Here is a 16,705-nt window from a genome sequence, read left to right on the forward strand (position 1 = left end):
TCTGTGTATCCATCTCCTGACCTAGCTAGAGAGGTGGCAGGATTCCTTCCCAGGGAAACCTCTGAGTCTGCTCTTCAGGACCTCAGCTGATTGCACGAGGCCCACCCACATCCCTGAGGGTGATCTGCTTTACCTAAAGTCGACTCATTCTAGGTGTGAACCCCATCTATGACATACCCTCACAGCAACGTCTAAACCGCGGTTTGCCAGAGCATGACCACAGTCAACCACGTGTGTGTCACACAGCTTTGGATCTGGGCAGACTCGGAGGGAATGTCTCCTAGCTTTCTAACAGGGCCGAGGGGCCACAGTTACAAGCCTCCATCATCATAATTATCTTTAAAATGAGAAGAGTGAAAATACTCAGAACAGTTATGGGAAGAATTGCCTGTGTACTGAGTGGGTGGCACTTGTGTTACTCCCCACCGACCCCACTGGGACTGGCGAAGCAGTGGCCAGACCAGGGGTCCCGGGAAGATGCCGAGGGCCTGGGCACAGCTGCTGGAGGAGACTGTCCTCTCTGGCCCGAGGAGGCAGTGACACAAACCCGATCTAGAAGATGGGGCTCCTGCTGCGATGTACCCCTGGGACCTGTCCCACTTGGTCACAATTCCACAGGCTCTGAAACAAGTGCCTGATACCATCAGAGGCCACCCGCTCCACCAGCGAGAGAAGTGTGCACCCGGCTGGGTCAGCTCAGGCCGCGCTCTGTCCCGCCTGCCCCATCCCGTCACCGCACACAGCCTCCTGTTGTTCCCTCGGGTGCCCTGCAGGACAGACTCCCGTTCAAACCCTAGCTCCCTTCTAGGAACCCCCGGTCAACTGAGATGCAGTGTTTTCCTGGGAAAGTGGGTCTAGGGCCCAGATCCAGTTACCGAGGCTGGTGAGAAGGAAGACCAGCAGAAGTCAAACGGCAGTAAAATAATAAAACTCCCACCGGCCCACTCTGCTGACGAGCGTCAGAACGCAGGCCCCGCTAAGGTCCTTGGGTGACACCGCTCCGCACACCCTGGGAGGGGACAATGTGTTACCGAAGTCGGAACTGACCCCAAGTGTGAGGACTGCACCCGTCCGAGCACACACACATCGGCATCGCCCTCATGGCAGTGCTCTCACAGGGCCACAAGCTCCCACCTGCCTACACCTGCAAGGCCACTGCTCCCATCCCCGGAGGGGACCCCACACGCTCGTCCCTCCACAGCCACGTTCAAAGGCTTCTCTTGGCTTCTGGCTTTCTGGACCTTTTGTGTGATTCCGGAGTCACTCAGAGCCCCTAACAGTGCCATCCATCAGCCCCTGAAGGGGACAGCCCTAGAATCCTGGAGCACTGGGTCTGCCCTGACACTCCTCTCTCCTCTGGTCAGTGGAGCACAATTCTTGAAAAACCCTTTTTTTTTTTTCTCAGAGATTTGAAACAGGATGTTATTACGGCTTGTTCTATTACATTAGAACACTTTTATTAAAACCAGTTTTCTTGGGCCTTTTAAATAGGGGAGGCGTGGAGGATCCTGGCCAACCCCAGAACACTTGTGTAATCCCTAACAGAAACACACGCGCCTCCGGGACAGGAAACGTGCCGTGCCATCTTTCAAATTCTATCTTCTTGTGCTCGCTTCGGCAGCACATATACTAAAATTGGAACGATACAGAGAAGATTAGCATGGCCCCTGCGCAAGGATGACACTCAAATTCTATCTTCTTTCTGTATCTTGCTCTCTTGGCTTCAAGAGAAAATAGGCTTCTAAGCAAAGTGATAGTTGTCATCACACCCGCGGAACTCATGCCACAAAGGCGAGGGTTGACTTAACCAAGTAATTTCCCTCCTTCCGCTCTGGGTCCTCATTTGCTTTATTAAGTCCTACGTCTGCAAGTTAGACGGTCAGTGCGGGCGAACTCTAGCTCACCCGTGAATCAGGGTTTCGGACCGTATCACGGGCTCTAATGAGCCCGAACGGGGCCGGTGAGCGAGCTGGGTGTGCCCGTCTCACCGGGGTTTTGCTAAACTCACTCCTTAGTTTGTCAGCGTTTGTCCCTTGTGTGGTGCTCACAGCCTGGAGAGAGCTAAGCTAGCGTGTGGGGCCAGTTTTGCACCAGCAATGCTGAGTGAGGAGCAGCTATCGGAAACTCAATGAAATACAGAATAAACGCTTAGTTAGCCCGGGGGCCCATGAGGTTCTGCGGATCTGGGCTTGCTCGGGCAGCTCTGAGGCCGGCGTTTTCACGGGCCCCGTGCATCTGTCCAGAGAGTTCCTCCGGCCCACCCCCACATGTCTGGGGCTCGGCTGGGTGTTGGCCTCAACGGACAGTGACGGTGACTCCTCTCGCTCCTCTAGGCGGCCAGCTCAGACCCATTCTTGTGGCCACAGCACGGACCCAGGATGAGGGGAGCCCCCCTGCCACGTTTGTCATGTTTGCTGACGTCCCAGGCCAAGTTGCTGACAGGGAGGGGTGTTTGGCAAGGTGGGCTGGAGACTGAGGGTCATTCCTGCCACCTACCACAGTCGTGCATGAAGGCGTCACTAGAGAACAAAGTGCTGGGCGGGTTCACTGCCATGAGAGGTACTCTTCTGACAGGAGTATCAGGGAGGGCTTCCTGGTGGAGGCCACAGAGTCCAACACACACTGTAACGTCAGAGATGCCAGCCCGGAAACTGCTTGACTCAGAAATATTCAACGGCAGGACCCTCAAAGCCATATTTAAGCAGCTGTATTTAAGAACCCCTAGCCCTAATGGGTCAGTGCCCCGCAGGCCACGCATGGATCCGCACACGTCCCCCCCCCCGCGCAGCAGGCTCCCCACTGTCCTCTAGTCCCTTGGTCACCTTCTAGGTTGGTGAAGAAAAATTTAGACACTTGGGCAATGTACCGGCTGCTACAAAGTCCTGGCCACTGCCGACAACTTCGGATGGCATCCCCCATCCCTGTTCCTGTGCCCTCCCTCCCTCTCCCCTTCCCCCTTCCTCCCTCCCATCTACCCTCCCTCCCACCTTACACCCCCTCCTTCCTTTTCACTCTCAGCAGCTCAGACCCTTCTTGAGAGTCTCCTGTGTCCCCAGAGATAGCCCTTCATCAATTATTCCATCTCTCTCTTCCTCCACCAATTTCTCCTTCTTTTCTCCCTTCCCTCCCCCCAGCCTGTGGACGGCTTCTCATCCCAAAACACGAAATAGACTAAAACAGAAAAGAAAGTCCCCGCATCTGGTCTCTCCCTCTGCGCTTCCTTCCTTCCTCCAGCAGCCAAGCGCACCAACCCGTCGTCCGCCTTCTCTTTCCACTCAGTCGTCTCCCGTCCGCTCCGCAACCCTGTCACCTGGTGCGTGTCACCGAAACCTCTGCTGCAAAGGCCACCAAAGACCTCATGATTCCCCGATCCAAGGGATGGCTTTTCCGTTCTTATCTGTCTGGTCACGTTTGCTGCCTTTACTCCTGGGTCCTTGAACTTTCCGTCTGCTTGAAAACCCGGGCTCCCTGCCATTCACTTCTGCCTGGCTGTTCTTTGCCAGGACCCCTTTTGGGGTCCTTCTCTGCTGACCCACTCACCTGCGGCGCCCCCCAGCGTCCGGCTGTGGCTTATGCCTTTCAGGAAAGTTGCAAATACTTACAGGGTTTTACCCTCATTAACACGTGGACGACATTCTCGCTGCTCCTTCTGGTTCCAACCCTCTTTCAGCGGTCATCACGTGCTCCCTTGCGCCGCTGGCTTTCGTGTACACACGGAAGTACGCAGGGTGTCCCAGGCCACATGCCCACCGCTGACCCCCCCACCCCCGTCTCAGCTCTCTATGTCCCCTCCCCCTGTCGCTCATCTCCCTTCTCTCGCTATCCTGGGTCCTCCTTCCTTCTTTTCCTGCAGAGATAGCAGATGCAAATCCCATTTTCCTCTTTCAACCGTCGAGTTTCATTCCAAAGTGGCATGTTTTCTGATTAGAGAAGAAGAAATTTCAGTGATTTTGAAAGGTACGGCTCCACCACTGAGACTTGCCGTACGTCTCTCTCAAGAAATGAATCGATGTGATCATGGGACACTGACCGCCCACATGTCCCGTGTCACGGGTCGTAGTCCATCCGTTCAACAAAACCTACTGTCTGTTGGCTGTAAGCTCACACTGAAAGTGGGACAGAGGAGTAACCAGCGGCAGAACTGAATGCTGGTGACACCAACATCGAACGAAATGGGAAGTTTCCGCTCATATGATCATTTCTGTGCTAATCATTCTGTGGGGGCAGAAGTGTAGGGGGAGTTTTATGATTTCGACGGGCAGCCTCATTGCAAGAGACAGGAAGAACACAGCTCTCCCTTCACACGATCGTGAAGGATTTTAAGGAGGTGCAGTGGACAAACTACAAGGTGACCCCAGCCACACTGCCCTCTGTTCACCCCTCCCCTGAGTGCGGGCAGAACGGGTAATGGGAGGCTAACCATGGAGTGTGGCCAAGGCGATGGGACCTCACTCCTGTGACCCTCTGCGTCTGTCAGGCTCCTCTCGCAGCTGCCGGGAGCTCCCCAGGACAAGAAATGTGAGTGATCTCCAGGAGCCCAGGGTCTCAGGCCCGTAGCTGTGAGGAACTGAATTCTGCCAACAACTGGTGAGCTTGGAAAGACCCCTGAGCCTCTCGTGGAATTACACCCTGGCCAACACTGATTTCAGCCTTGTGACTTGTGAGGCTCTGAGCAGAGACCCAGTTATGCTGTGCCTGGGGTCTGTGTGTGTGAGAGTGTGTGTGTGTGTGTGTGTGTGTGTGTGTCTGGAAACAAAACTCAGGCAAGGTTCTCATGCTGTAGTTTTGAGGCGGAATTCCTTTTTCTCTAGAAGACTCAGTTTTTGCTTTTAAGGCCTTCAACTGATTGGATGAGGCCCACCCACAGGTTGAGTGTAATCTCTTCTACTTAAAGTTAACTAATGGTTAATATTAAGCATCACAACTATAAACAAAGATACATTCCAGATTGGTAGAAGATTTAAAGGCAAAAATTACCAGTCAAAAGATAACTAGAATACAATAATGGAAGAATTTTTTCTATAACTTTTGAGTGGGGAGTTTTATCTAACCAAGAATCAAACCTTAAGAAAACAAGTAATTAATTGAATTAACTACAATTTTTCAGTGTGTATGGAAAACACATACATAATTCCTCCACAAAAAAAACAGCATATGCTGTTAAAATACGAGTCACACTTCCAAAATAAGTATTTGCGAGATTTGTATCACAAAGGGCTAATTTCATAAACATATAAAAAGCTCCCACAAATCAATAAGATCAAGAGCACAGAACAGAAATGGAAAAGAGATATGAACAGAGTTTATAGAAAAGAATGCTTGTTCATAAAATGATAAAAAATACACTCATCCCATGCATAAAAAGGAAAATGCAAATTAAGTGTACATTGAGAAACCACATTTTTTTTTTTGCAAGATTAGCAAACATTTAAAACTGTGACGCGGCAGTGTGCTGAGAGACACAGCTAATCTAGTACACCGCAGGCGGCGATGAGAAGGAAGACATTCCGAAGGAAGGCGGCCCGCCAACGCGGACCGAACTATGGAAGCATACGCCCTCTGACACCTTCCAGAGTTTTCCTACAAATAGCCTCACACGGTGAGACGCCCTTCTGGGGAGTTGTAAGGAAGGACAGGCCGGGGGTCCCACCTCGTCCCTGCAGCTTCCTGGCACCAAGAGGAACATCAATCCGCATCTCCTCCTGCAGGGTGAGCAGTGACAAGCCCTGAGACCCCACAAACACCTCGCATTCTCTCCGCCGCGTGCCTGCAGTGGCCCCGAGCACAAGCACCATCCAGCTTTCCAGACCCGGCTCGCAGGTCCCCTGCCTGCCTCTTCTCTGTCCTCAGCCCAGCTTTTCCGGGTAGAAAATTAATTCAACACTTGAACACTCAAACACTCTGTTGGATGAATAAATGCCGCAGAGAGCATCTCTGATGGCCTGATGGCATGGGGGCCCCGGCAGCTCGCCTCCCTCCTGCAGACCCTTCACCAAATCCACTCTGAGTGCAGAGTGCGGCACTGCACGGGAAAGGGACACCTGCTTAAGACGAGCAGAGGCCCCTGAAGCAACGGCTTCAGCCCTTTCCTGGTCCCGGTGCTGCCCCGCCCAGCGGCCCCAGCCCAAGAAGCTCTCATTCTGCACATTCTGCACCGCTGTCCACCGCTCCCCGCAGCAAGCGCTGACAAGGTGAGCGTCGTGCTCCCCGGGGCGGGCGGAGGGCTCCAGCTCAGCCTGATGTGGGGGCCCCCGAGCGTATATGCATTGTTCCTTGTGTCAGAGTCACATTTGTGCACAAGCAACAAACTACTTTTTTAATGTCTAAGATGGTGAGTAAACCCTGATCAACGCAGAGAAGGACCGTGTATCGATATGTTACACTCAGTGTCATTCAACATCTGTGCCTCCAATGCTTCCAAAGAGTCCCCAAGCCGACATCCCGCAGATGGGAACAGCCCGTATTATTGACTTTAATTCCACGTCTGAAACCCCACTGAGGTCTCCAGGACGGAAGCTCAGAATAAGACACTTCCGGCACGAGACCTCATTGGGGCAGCTGTCTTAGGAGTCAAGGACACCTGTGCACGTGGTTTTGATAACGAGGGACTTGGGTCAAGCTGGGAGAAGCATAGGTGCCTGCGAAGAGTATAAAACACTTCCTGAGGTGAAAAACGGCTCGGGCCCCCTTGCCGTGGTGCATGCCTTCCCAGAAGCCGCACCTCGCGGGAGTGGTGACAGGTCACCGGCCATCTTCCCAGCTTCAGCCACCCTCCGCGCCCTCCACGCTGACCCTAAGAGACGGAAAATCTCCATCCTTCACATTCACGATCCACAGCTCATGGTTCAAAAGTTCCTGGAGGATATCTATGGAGGGAAATCTGGAGGGTCGTGACCCGATTGGCCCAACGGCCGCAGCGCTGAGGAGCGGGAGGCCACCCACACCCCACCACCCCCGGGGTCACACTCATTAGGGGGCTAAGGGGGAGAAAAGACAATAATTATGAGATAAGACCTGAACTATTGACAGAAATGAGGTTGGCTTTCTCTCCCCAACTTTAAAGAAATGCACGTTTTGGAGTAAAATACCCTGACAGCCACCTTCACACTGATGTTTTCGGAAATGGTACGGTTTCTGTCTGGTTACCTATGCCCTGCCTCAAGTCCTGGAAGGCCAGGCCCTGTGGCCGGGAGAGCAGAGGCCCTTATCTGGATCATTCTGAAGAAAATTCAAACCCTCCTTTGCTGCAAATTGCCCAAATCATGCAGAAGCAAGGCCTTGTCTGAAGCCTCCAGGAAAATGACCCAAATTTCCCGCCACCACTAGCCAGCACAGACCTGGTGAGAAGGGCCCCAAGCACTGGCTTTTCGTCCTGGGTTAAAAATAGAACAAATGGGCACAACAGATCTGGCTGTCTGGGAACGAGGGGAGGTGCCGCCGTGTCTGCGGCTGGGGACGTCGCACTCTTCCTCCGACTCCATCATCTCTGCGTGGGACACGCACGCACTCACCGTCTTGACGCGCATCGCAATGCTTTCTCCTTGGTTTACGCCACCGCCTGGCCCAGGGTGGTCCTTCCGAAGCCTCACCCGCGTGGGCCCGTGGGGACCTTCCTCTGCAAGCCCATCTTTCGGCACCGACCAAGCTCCCTGGGCCCCGGAGGCACGACCTCCAATCAGGGCTACTTCGTTTGTTTGTTTTAATTTTCTCATTCGAGTTGTTTTTCCTTAAAACCAAACAACCTTTGCTATAAATAATACCTTCCATAAAAGGATATTGAAGTCGGTATCACTGACTGCAGCTTAAAATACGGACAACAGAGACACGCCGTATGGATTCAGACGGAAATAGGAAGAGGTGTCAGGCTGCAGATCGATTCTGTAACGCGGCTCCCGGGCCTCTGCAACCAGAAAGAAGCGGCACCACCGGGATGTCACACGCAACAGCTTTGTCACACAGATCCCATCAGTCTGACGTGCCCTTTGTCTACACTGCGTGCTAAGTGGGTTATTCCTGGGACATATGACGCAGCTTGGGGCCATCACATTGGCCTGGGGATGCACAGGGGATCCTGACAGCTGCAGAAGTTCTCCTTTATTGTGGTATCCCAAACTCAGTGGGGGCTGCCCTCAGTGGGGAAAGCTACACGTAGGAGGCAGTCCCGGGACGGGGAGCTACTGGGAGACTCTGGGACCAGCAGTGGCTGCCTGCCACCCGGCTCCTCACAGAGGGCCATAGAAGGGAAAGGAAATGTGCAGAAGCAGAACATGAGCTGTTGTGTCTGCGTGACTTAAAGACCAGAGGCCACAAGGTGCTGTTGTTGAAGGCAGCGAGGTCACACTGGCCTTCATGGGTATTCTGAAAGCGTGGAGGAGACGCTGGGGTTTGCTGCATTGCACCTTGGAGCACAAAACATGTCGCACATGTAAATAAAGAAACACATTGCACTTGTGATTTCGCTTCCTTCTGCACTGGATTTGGGATCCAGCTCATGGCGCGCAGCAAGGAAGCAGTGGGAAGAGCTGGGCAGGAGCAAAGCCCGAGCCCACGCGGAGGTCTGGAGCATGGCGTTCCTCGAAAGGAAGACTTTCGGACATAAGGCATTTTAAGAATCCCTTACACTCTTCTCTAGGTATTCTCTCCCCGCAAGAGCTAATGCAGATAGCAGCAAAGCATCCGAGTACCTCTTGCCCACACCCTGCTGAGGCTGGTGCTCCGGAAAGCCATTTCACCCGCTTCCCGGAAATTTGAGAAACCATCACCTCGTAACTCTGAGGGCTTTGTGCTGGCCTTGCTGACATGCCTGACATCTCAAATCACAGGACTAGAAAATTCTAAAAGCCACTCAGCAATGGTGTCAGGCAGCTAAGGAAATGCATGTCCCATGCATGTCATTCTTTATTTGATCAGAGACAAAAGCTTCCAGTTTTGAAGTGAGACCACATTAAAACGTTTGCCTCGTGGGACGCGCGGAAGACAACAGAGTCTCGCAGAGATCAAGGGGGAAGACGTAGCCAGTCAAGTGGGGAAAACACTTTGTTTGGGGAGTGGGGGGAGGGGAAATCAGGAAGGCGGCAAATGTACTGTGTCACCTCCAGAGCGGGGAAGTTGTGTGTGACCCCCGGTCTCAGTGCTGATGGGGCCTGGGGTCGTCTGGGTCAAGTCCCGTATTTCCACACAGGGATGAGGCATCCAAAAAGCTAACAGAAGAGGCCGTGCACTTGAAAACCACGTGCACGGAGGAGAAAACCCAGAAAACGATCGTTCCTGCGTGACTTGCTCTGAAACACACTTTTCCTGCTTGTTCTGCAACCTGTGAGACCCCCTTTTTATAACCTTTGACTTGAAATCATTTGGGATACTTGGAAAATTAATTGAGGATATCCAAAATAACTGTGAACGTATTACTACAGCATTAACCTGCACGGTGCGTGGGCGTAAAGTTCCTATCTGTGTTCCTCAATAAAGTAATCGAGAGGAATGGCTTTCCCTGGTACATGATTTTAAAATCAATATGCATTAAAACTACAAAATAAATAAACCTACATCTGCTTGTGCAATGTAGATACTCAAAATGCAATCCTTTTGGGACGCCTGGGTGGCTCAGTTGGTTGGACAACTGCCTTCGGCTCAGGTCATGATCCTGGAGTCCCGGGATCGAGTCCGGCATCGGACTCCCGGCCCCACGGGGAGTCTGCTTCTCTCTCTGACCTTCTCCTCACTCATGCTCTCTCTCACTGTCTCTCTCTCAAATAAATAAATAAAATCTTTAAAAAAAAATGCAATCCTTTTTTTTCAGATTACAAAATGCTAAATTTCCAAGATAATCACTTATGTTTTTAGTTACGTTAAGGGGAAAGAATGAACAGGAGAGGCTCCGTGAACACATAAAGCCGTGCGAGACGGTTTCTCAACTCGAACTGAAACATGGGGTCAGAAAAATTGTTGTCCTGGGTCAGCCCCGAGCACTGCGGGGTACTTAGCCACTCCCCGGACTCGGCCTACGAGGCACAGAACAGCCTTCCACCCAGTGTGACAACCCGAAATAGAAATGTGTCCAGACAGCTTGGAAGTGTCCCTTGGAAGGGAGGGGTGAAGTCACCCTGGGTTGAGAGCCACTGCCGTACAGGAAGGGATATTTAGAAATCGGTGTGTTTAAGCAGGAATCAGAGAGGCAGTTCTCAAGGAAACAGCTTCAGCTCTAAGACCTTGTTTCATGGGAGGATGTGGAGTGTGGCACTGTAAGCCCAGGGGCACCTGGGGGGCTCAGTCGGCTGAGCATCCGACTCTCGGTTTTGGTTCAGGGCACGATCTCAGGGTCCTGGCATCAAGACCTACGTCGGACTCCTTGCTCAGTGGGGCGTCTCCTTCCGAGTCTCTCACGCTTCCTCTGCCCCTCCCCCTGCTCACACGTGTGTGCACACACACTCTCTCTCTCTCGCTAGAATAAGCAAATCTTCCAAAAATAAATTAATTAAATAAAATTTAATTAAATAAATTTAATTAATTAATTAAATCACTACCTAAATTAATTAATTAATTAATAATTAATTAATAAGATAATTATTTAAATAAATTAAATAATAACAAATTGGTTTATAAAATAAATTAATTAATTAATTAAAATTGTAAGCACAATCAGTCTGTGAGAGAATGGTGTCACCATGATTGTGTTTTGGAGGGAATTTACACTAATCATGACCGACCATCTGACACTGTGCCCCAGCAGGGTCACTGAATCCTACCGACGGCCCTTGAAGGAAGATGGTATTTTAACCCCCCCACTTCCCAGATGAGGAGCAGCAGCTTCATGGAAGGTGATACAGAACTTCCCACACGTCTAGGGGATGGGGCATGCAGACGCCAGACTCAAGTCCCACGAACCACCCAGTCCGTCTGCCTCGTCCGCCATCGTGGACTGCCTTCCGACGGTGGTCTGGGCCCCTCCCAGCCACGGCAGTCGGGGGCATAAAATGTCTCTGTCTGGACAGCTCTGGATCGTGCTGCCTTGTCAGGTGGTGGCTGTTACTCTGACCAGCAGGGATGACCTATTCTACCTTTTCGTTTCACCACTCACTCGGTGACTCACGCAACAGGCATGTTTAAGCAATGACAGGGGTCCAAGCCATGCAGAGTCGTGTGTAGGTTGACCCCTACAGAGGGTGGCCCCATTGACACTGGTCTCTCTAGAGTGTCCCCAACAATGTCAGCATGGAGGGTGCACCTGTCAAAGGACAGTTAGAAGTGTCCTTTCGTTCTTAATTCTAACAGAAATGAAAAAGAAACATAACATTATTAAAGTTAGAGGCAGTTCCTTGAATTGCCAAGACATCCACAGGACAGTCTCATTAGATACCATCTGGGCAAACAGGCAGCACCCGCCCCCAAGAGCCTGGTGCCCGCACGGAAACCAGAGCATCTGGCTGTTCAGATCCGTAACCGGCTTTTCGAGGAGCCTCACAGCTGATGAGTAAACATTAATACTATAAATGAATATCAGTAAATACTGCACGTGGTGATGAATCATATGACAACAAAAATAACCACAAGGCACAATTTTGGGTCAGACAAATGTTTGAGATCGAAAATAATAAAACAGGCTTTCTATCGGAAACTGTTAGACCAACATTGACATAGAATCTTTCTCTTCTGTCTTTTTTCACTCATATTCTGGGAATTACAGAGGGAAGCAGAGTGAGGAACTAAAAAATGAGAACAGAAAAATTTGACCTCATAATAGAGATCAATCGACGAACGTGACCACAAGGTTGCAGTCACCAAACCCTGACATCAGTCGTTACAGCACAAACATCAAGGGGCATGTTTTCTCTCCACAAGGTGCCTGAGGTGGAAGTACGCCCGTTTCCAATGTGGTCTTTGTCTTCGTGGAATTTGTAGTTTCGTGAGCAAGACAGTCAACCAACAGGTAAGTAAATCTTAGTCTCACAAAATTGTGGGATGTGCTTGGAGGAAACAGGACGGCCACAAACAAGGATGCCTCCCGAGAAGCTGGATTAATCCCGGAAACCCAGGGAGCACCCAGCCGGGCACGGGAGGAGGGAGACCCAGAGGAAACACAGCACCTGGCAGGTGGAGACCCGAGGTGGGAAGGAGCCAGCGAGGCTGCAGGAAGGCGGGTCCCTGGCAGAGAGTGTGCAGCCGGCTCCGGAGAAGGTGGGAAGCAGCCATGCACAGGGGGCCAGGGACGCTTGGGAAGCCACACAGGGTCCCGGGCAGGGGAGGGAGAGGGCCCAGAGAGCTTCGTGGTCTGAGGAGAGGCTGTGGGCAGAAGGGAGGGGAGGGTGGCGGGCAGTCAGGAGGGCACAGTCGGAAGCTCCTGGGGTGGCAGGGACCACCCAGGAGTGTGGCTCTGGCGGGGGTGAGACAGAGGTACTCAGAAACGCCGCACGGCCTGGGGGGACCTGGGAAGGTCTTGCTGATGAGACAGGAGACAGGGATGCAGAACAGGAAGCAGAAGAACCCCAGGATTCTTTCCCAGGTGGCAGGTGGGTGGTCATCGATGCAAATGGAGAGACACAGGAGAAGACGGAGCGATGCGTTTTCGAGTAAGTGCAGGTGCGCACGAGACCGGGATCCCGAACGAGCCCTCCAGGCTGGACGCAGAGGCACTTCTCGGGAGACTCGGGCTGGACCCACCCACCTGCGGTGCAGGGTGTGAAGCCTTGGGGAGGAGCAGAGACACTGTGAGGAGGAGCCTGGCAGGGCACTGACACTGAGAGCAGCAGAGGGGAAGCGGTGCTGGGTCAGGAGACAGGAGGGAGAGCCCCAGGGACCCGGAGGGAACTCTGAGAGTGCAGCCTCACGTGGCCAAGTCATGCAGACTGTCTCCTGTTCAACAAATGCGTTTGCCCCCGCCCCGAGTGGGCCACTTTCTCATGGCCAGTGACGCGATGGTCAGTGAGACGGACGCGCTCCTTGCTCACGGGGCTTCTGTTCGAGGAGAATGTGTGTTCGAGGCTTGTGTGATTGGCTTGTGTTGAGTGACTCTGAGAGGTGAGTGACAGAGTCGGTGACGCTGACAAAGAGGACACACAAGCACAATCTGGATTTGGCATCACGGAGACCCTTGGTGACGCCGATGAGAGCAAGCCCGGGTCTGAGTGACCCGTGGGTGTTCAGGTGAGGGCAAAAATGCAGACTGCATATGCGGACGGGTCCTCCGAAAAATCTGGCTCGGTGATGGCGGGCAGGTGAGAAGGTCTGAAGAGGGGAGAAGCAGAGTCACGGATGTGTTTGCTTAAAGACAGAGCCCGTAGAGCATGGGGGACGTGTGGTGGGAAAGACCACTCAGAAAAGAAGTGGGACAGGACAGAGGGGCCAAACCCCAAACCCCAGCCCTTGCTGGACAGGTGAGGCGTGGGGAGGCCAGAGCATGTGTGAAGACAGGGAAAGAAGCCGAGGGAGAGACAGCGGGCCAGGGCAGGTGGACTGATGCTGTGGGGTGAAGAGTGTTCTCTCTTGAGGATGGCTCCTGAGGTCTTGTCTAGTGTCACCAGCTGGCTCAGGTCACCAGCCAGAGCAAGGACAGGGAGGAAGGCGCTGGGGGCTCAACATAGAGGAGAACATACCCAATAGGCTTCAGGCACAGTGGGGAAAGCCTTTTAAAGAAACAGAGGCGGCCGGTGGAGTCAGTGTCTCCAGTCACTCACTCGAGTGTGAGGACACGATGGTGGGAGTTACCCACGGCCAGAATGTGCCGGGCCGGGGATGCCAAGGAGGAAAGGTAGGGAAGTCTCAGAAGTCAAGGCATTTATAAGGGATCAGTTATAAAATGGGTCACAGGTGGTAAAGGGACAGGAAAGGAACATGGGGAGCACCTGGTGCTAGCAGGGAAGCCAAGACTCCGGGGTCATTGGACTTGATGGCAGAACATCTACCCGTCTCGGAAGGGCCTGGCCGGACTTCAGACATGTGGGTCCTGTGGCAATATGACCTTCGGTGGCCCTCAAGGGGTGTCCAGCACCCTGGTTTCTGCTTGATGTCCCACTCTGGTTTTCATTGTCTTAGAATCATGGTACCCGCGGTGGGTGGGCAGGATGGGTGCCTTCCTTCCGCTCCCCTGGAGGTGCTGCCCACAGATCATATGCAAAGAAGCACACGCTCTAAGTTACCTGGGACTCGTCCGTGCTGTGCACCGTCTACAGAAACGAACAATTTAGCGGCAATAAGACACCCGTGCCCCTGCAAGAAGATACACATTAGGCTGCCCCCGCGTCCGTATGTTGCTGAGTCGAAAGGGGAGCGTGGCGGCTCATCCCAATGGATTCAGCTCAGTTTTGCGGGGGAGACGAGGCCAGGAGAGCACGTCTCCAGATGGCCGGGTGGAGTTGCCGGGGCAGCGGGACCGAGGCAGGGAGCGAGGGGATGACTCAGCCAGCTCCCTTCGCCTCGCCATTCTCATGAGCAATTCCTCCAACCCCAACGCTATCTCCCAAAGCTGCTCAAAAAATGCAACCAAATGGAAATACTGTCTGAGCGTGGCGGGAACTAAGGTCTAAGACTGACAGTGTTTCTAGAAAGTCAGCATTGCTTTTGTAAATTATCTCCTTTATCCTCCTGTATGTTCATTTGCAAGTAATTAAATGCACACACACCATCGCAACTCAAGGAATAGTAATGTCACTGACAAGGAAAAGTAATAAACAGGAGGAAATTAAAAGAATCAGAATAAGACCCGGGAAATAAACAAACAAAACAAAAAAAAAAACCTAAAAGATTTAATCAGAAGAAATAGAATATTCTCCGGGCCCTGTTACAAAGACCCCGGTGCCAAGAAAGCGTGGCAGCAACAGGGCAATTAAAATGGATGTGAGAAGGGGCGACAGATACAAGCAATGAAGCAGGGATATATCTGCACGGAACAAGCAGCCCCAGCAGAATTCCAATGAGACATTCAAACCTAAAACAGGAGATGGGCCAAATGCAAGTCCGCGAATGCCGTGCCAGGAAACCTACACGTCTCCCCACCAGAGCCCGGGGCATCCAGGCGCCTCATTTTCGTCCATCCCGAGCGCCTTCTGCCGGCACGCGGGTCCGCTCGAGCCAGGATGCTGAAGACGCGACAAGCCTTCGGCGGTGACCGCTCACCTCACAGACACACACAGCCACCTCGCCGCCCCGGGCACGCCGAACCGATCGTTCGTGTAAGGCAGAAAGGGTGAGACAATCTGACTTCCCTAGCAGAATACCTCTCGTGGGGCGCCTGGGTGGCTCAGTGGGTTAAGCCGCTGCCTTCGGCTCAGGTCATGATCTCGGGGTCCTGGGATCGAGCCCCGCATCGGGCTCTCTGCTCAGCGGGGAGCCTGCTTCCCTCTCTCTCTCTGCCTGTCTCTCTGCCTGCTTGTGATCTCTCTCTGTCAAATAAATGAATAAAAAATTCTTTAAAAAAAAAAAAAAAGAATACCTCTCGTGCTCCGTGATAGGTGGGTTCCCGGCAAAGTGCTCACGGCAGCGAGCAGTTAGCAACATTGCGAATGTCTGTGTCTACTGCGGAACAGTATCCTGGAGACAGTTACCAGCCGCAGACAGCTGCGTGACCGATACCTCACCGATGCCAGGGGGAGAAGGATGCTGGGGACTCCCTTCGCCTTCAGATGCACCCACAAATGGCGGCCACGTTAGTGGAGTATGTACTCGGTGATAGATCTTCACATACGTTTTTCTTTCGCTTATGAACAAGTACTGATACAAAGTGTGCTCTCGCCAAGCCCCAGAGGGAGCCAGGAGCAGATGGGCAGGGTCCCTGTCCTCGGGGATCGACCAGTCTAGTGTGTGGGTCAGTGCGCCGGTCAGACTGCCAACCACGTTGTGCTCTTTGAACTGCATCTCACCACCTCTGGTGTGCGCAGAAGGCAGGATTGTGCAACACAGCCTTGGGTGCGACGGAGACGTTTTATACTTCTACAGTGTCCAGTGTGGTAGCCATCAGGTGCGTGTGGCTTTCGAGGGCTGGAAATGTGGCTAGTGCAGCTGAGAAACTGAGTTTTTCATTTTATTTCACTTGGCCCATAGCTACTCTCTTGGAGAGTACGGAAGACAGACCCTTGGCCAAGGTTCTCTGCTCACAAGTGGTGATGTTAAAGAAAGGCCCCTCAGAGATGGGGAGCTGGCAGGAGCTGGAGGCAGCCCCCTTTTTGAGGGGCCTGGTGGGCTCACCTGGCCCACAGCCCCGTGGCTTCTCACTGCAGAGTCAGGACCATATTCCTCTGAGATCAGGGCATCATGGGACTATTTTGAATGTCCTAGGTCTTTGGGTCCACAAGCAACTACTTTGTTTTATTTTTAAGGTATATCCTTACTTTTTCACAAGTAGTCCCTGTTCATTATAGAAAACTCAGAATAAGTAGAAAAGAAAAAGACAAGGTACCTGTAATGCCATTGCCCTGTCTACACCTCAGAGCACATTGACAACGTCTCCAGCCGCCTTCCCGAGATGCTGACAGACTAGCGCAGCCTCTTCTGTTTCAACTTCCTGAAAATGAGATTGCTCTCAAGGTGCTCTTCTCGGTCCGGTTTTTCACACTTACAACCTCGCTATGCATACCTTTGAAAACACACACTCATGTTAAGTACTTTCCCCACTTTTCGAAACCGATCTAGGAACATACACTTATTAGAAATTCCCGCATGACGTTCTCTCCTCTTGGCGTGCCCTCGTTTATTCGGTCCCCTGTCTGGGGAAAGT

The 16,705-nt window shown here is 52.4% G+C and overlaps 1 non-coding gene across 1 annotated transcript; it reads left to right on the top strand.

Annotated features, from left to right (window-relative positions):
• The first annotated feature begins 1,605 nt into the window (after positions 1 to 1,605).
• LOC125096565 (U6 spliceosomal RNA) lies at positions 1,606 to 1,712 on the top strand. Its single transcript, XR_007126247.1, has one exon. It is a non-coding gene; the product is annotated as a U6 spliceosomal RNA (small nuclear RNA).
• Positions 1,713 to 16,705: the final 14,993 nt, after the last annotated feature.

This window comes from Lutra lutra, chromosome 3, assembly GCF_902655055.1.
Source record: "Lutra lutra chromosome 3, mLutLut1.2, whole genome shotgun sequence".
Lineage (NCBI taxonomy): Eukaryota > Metazoa > Chordata > Mammalia > Carnivora > Mustelidae > Lutra > Lutra lutra.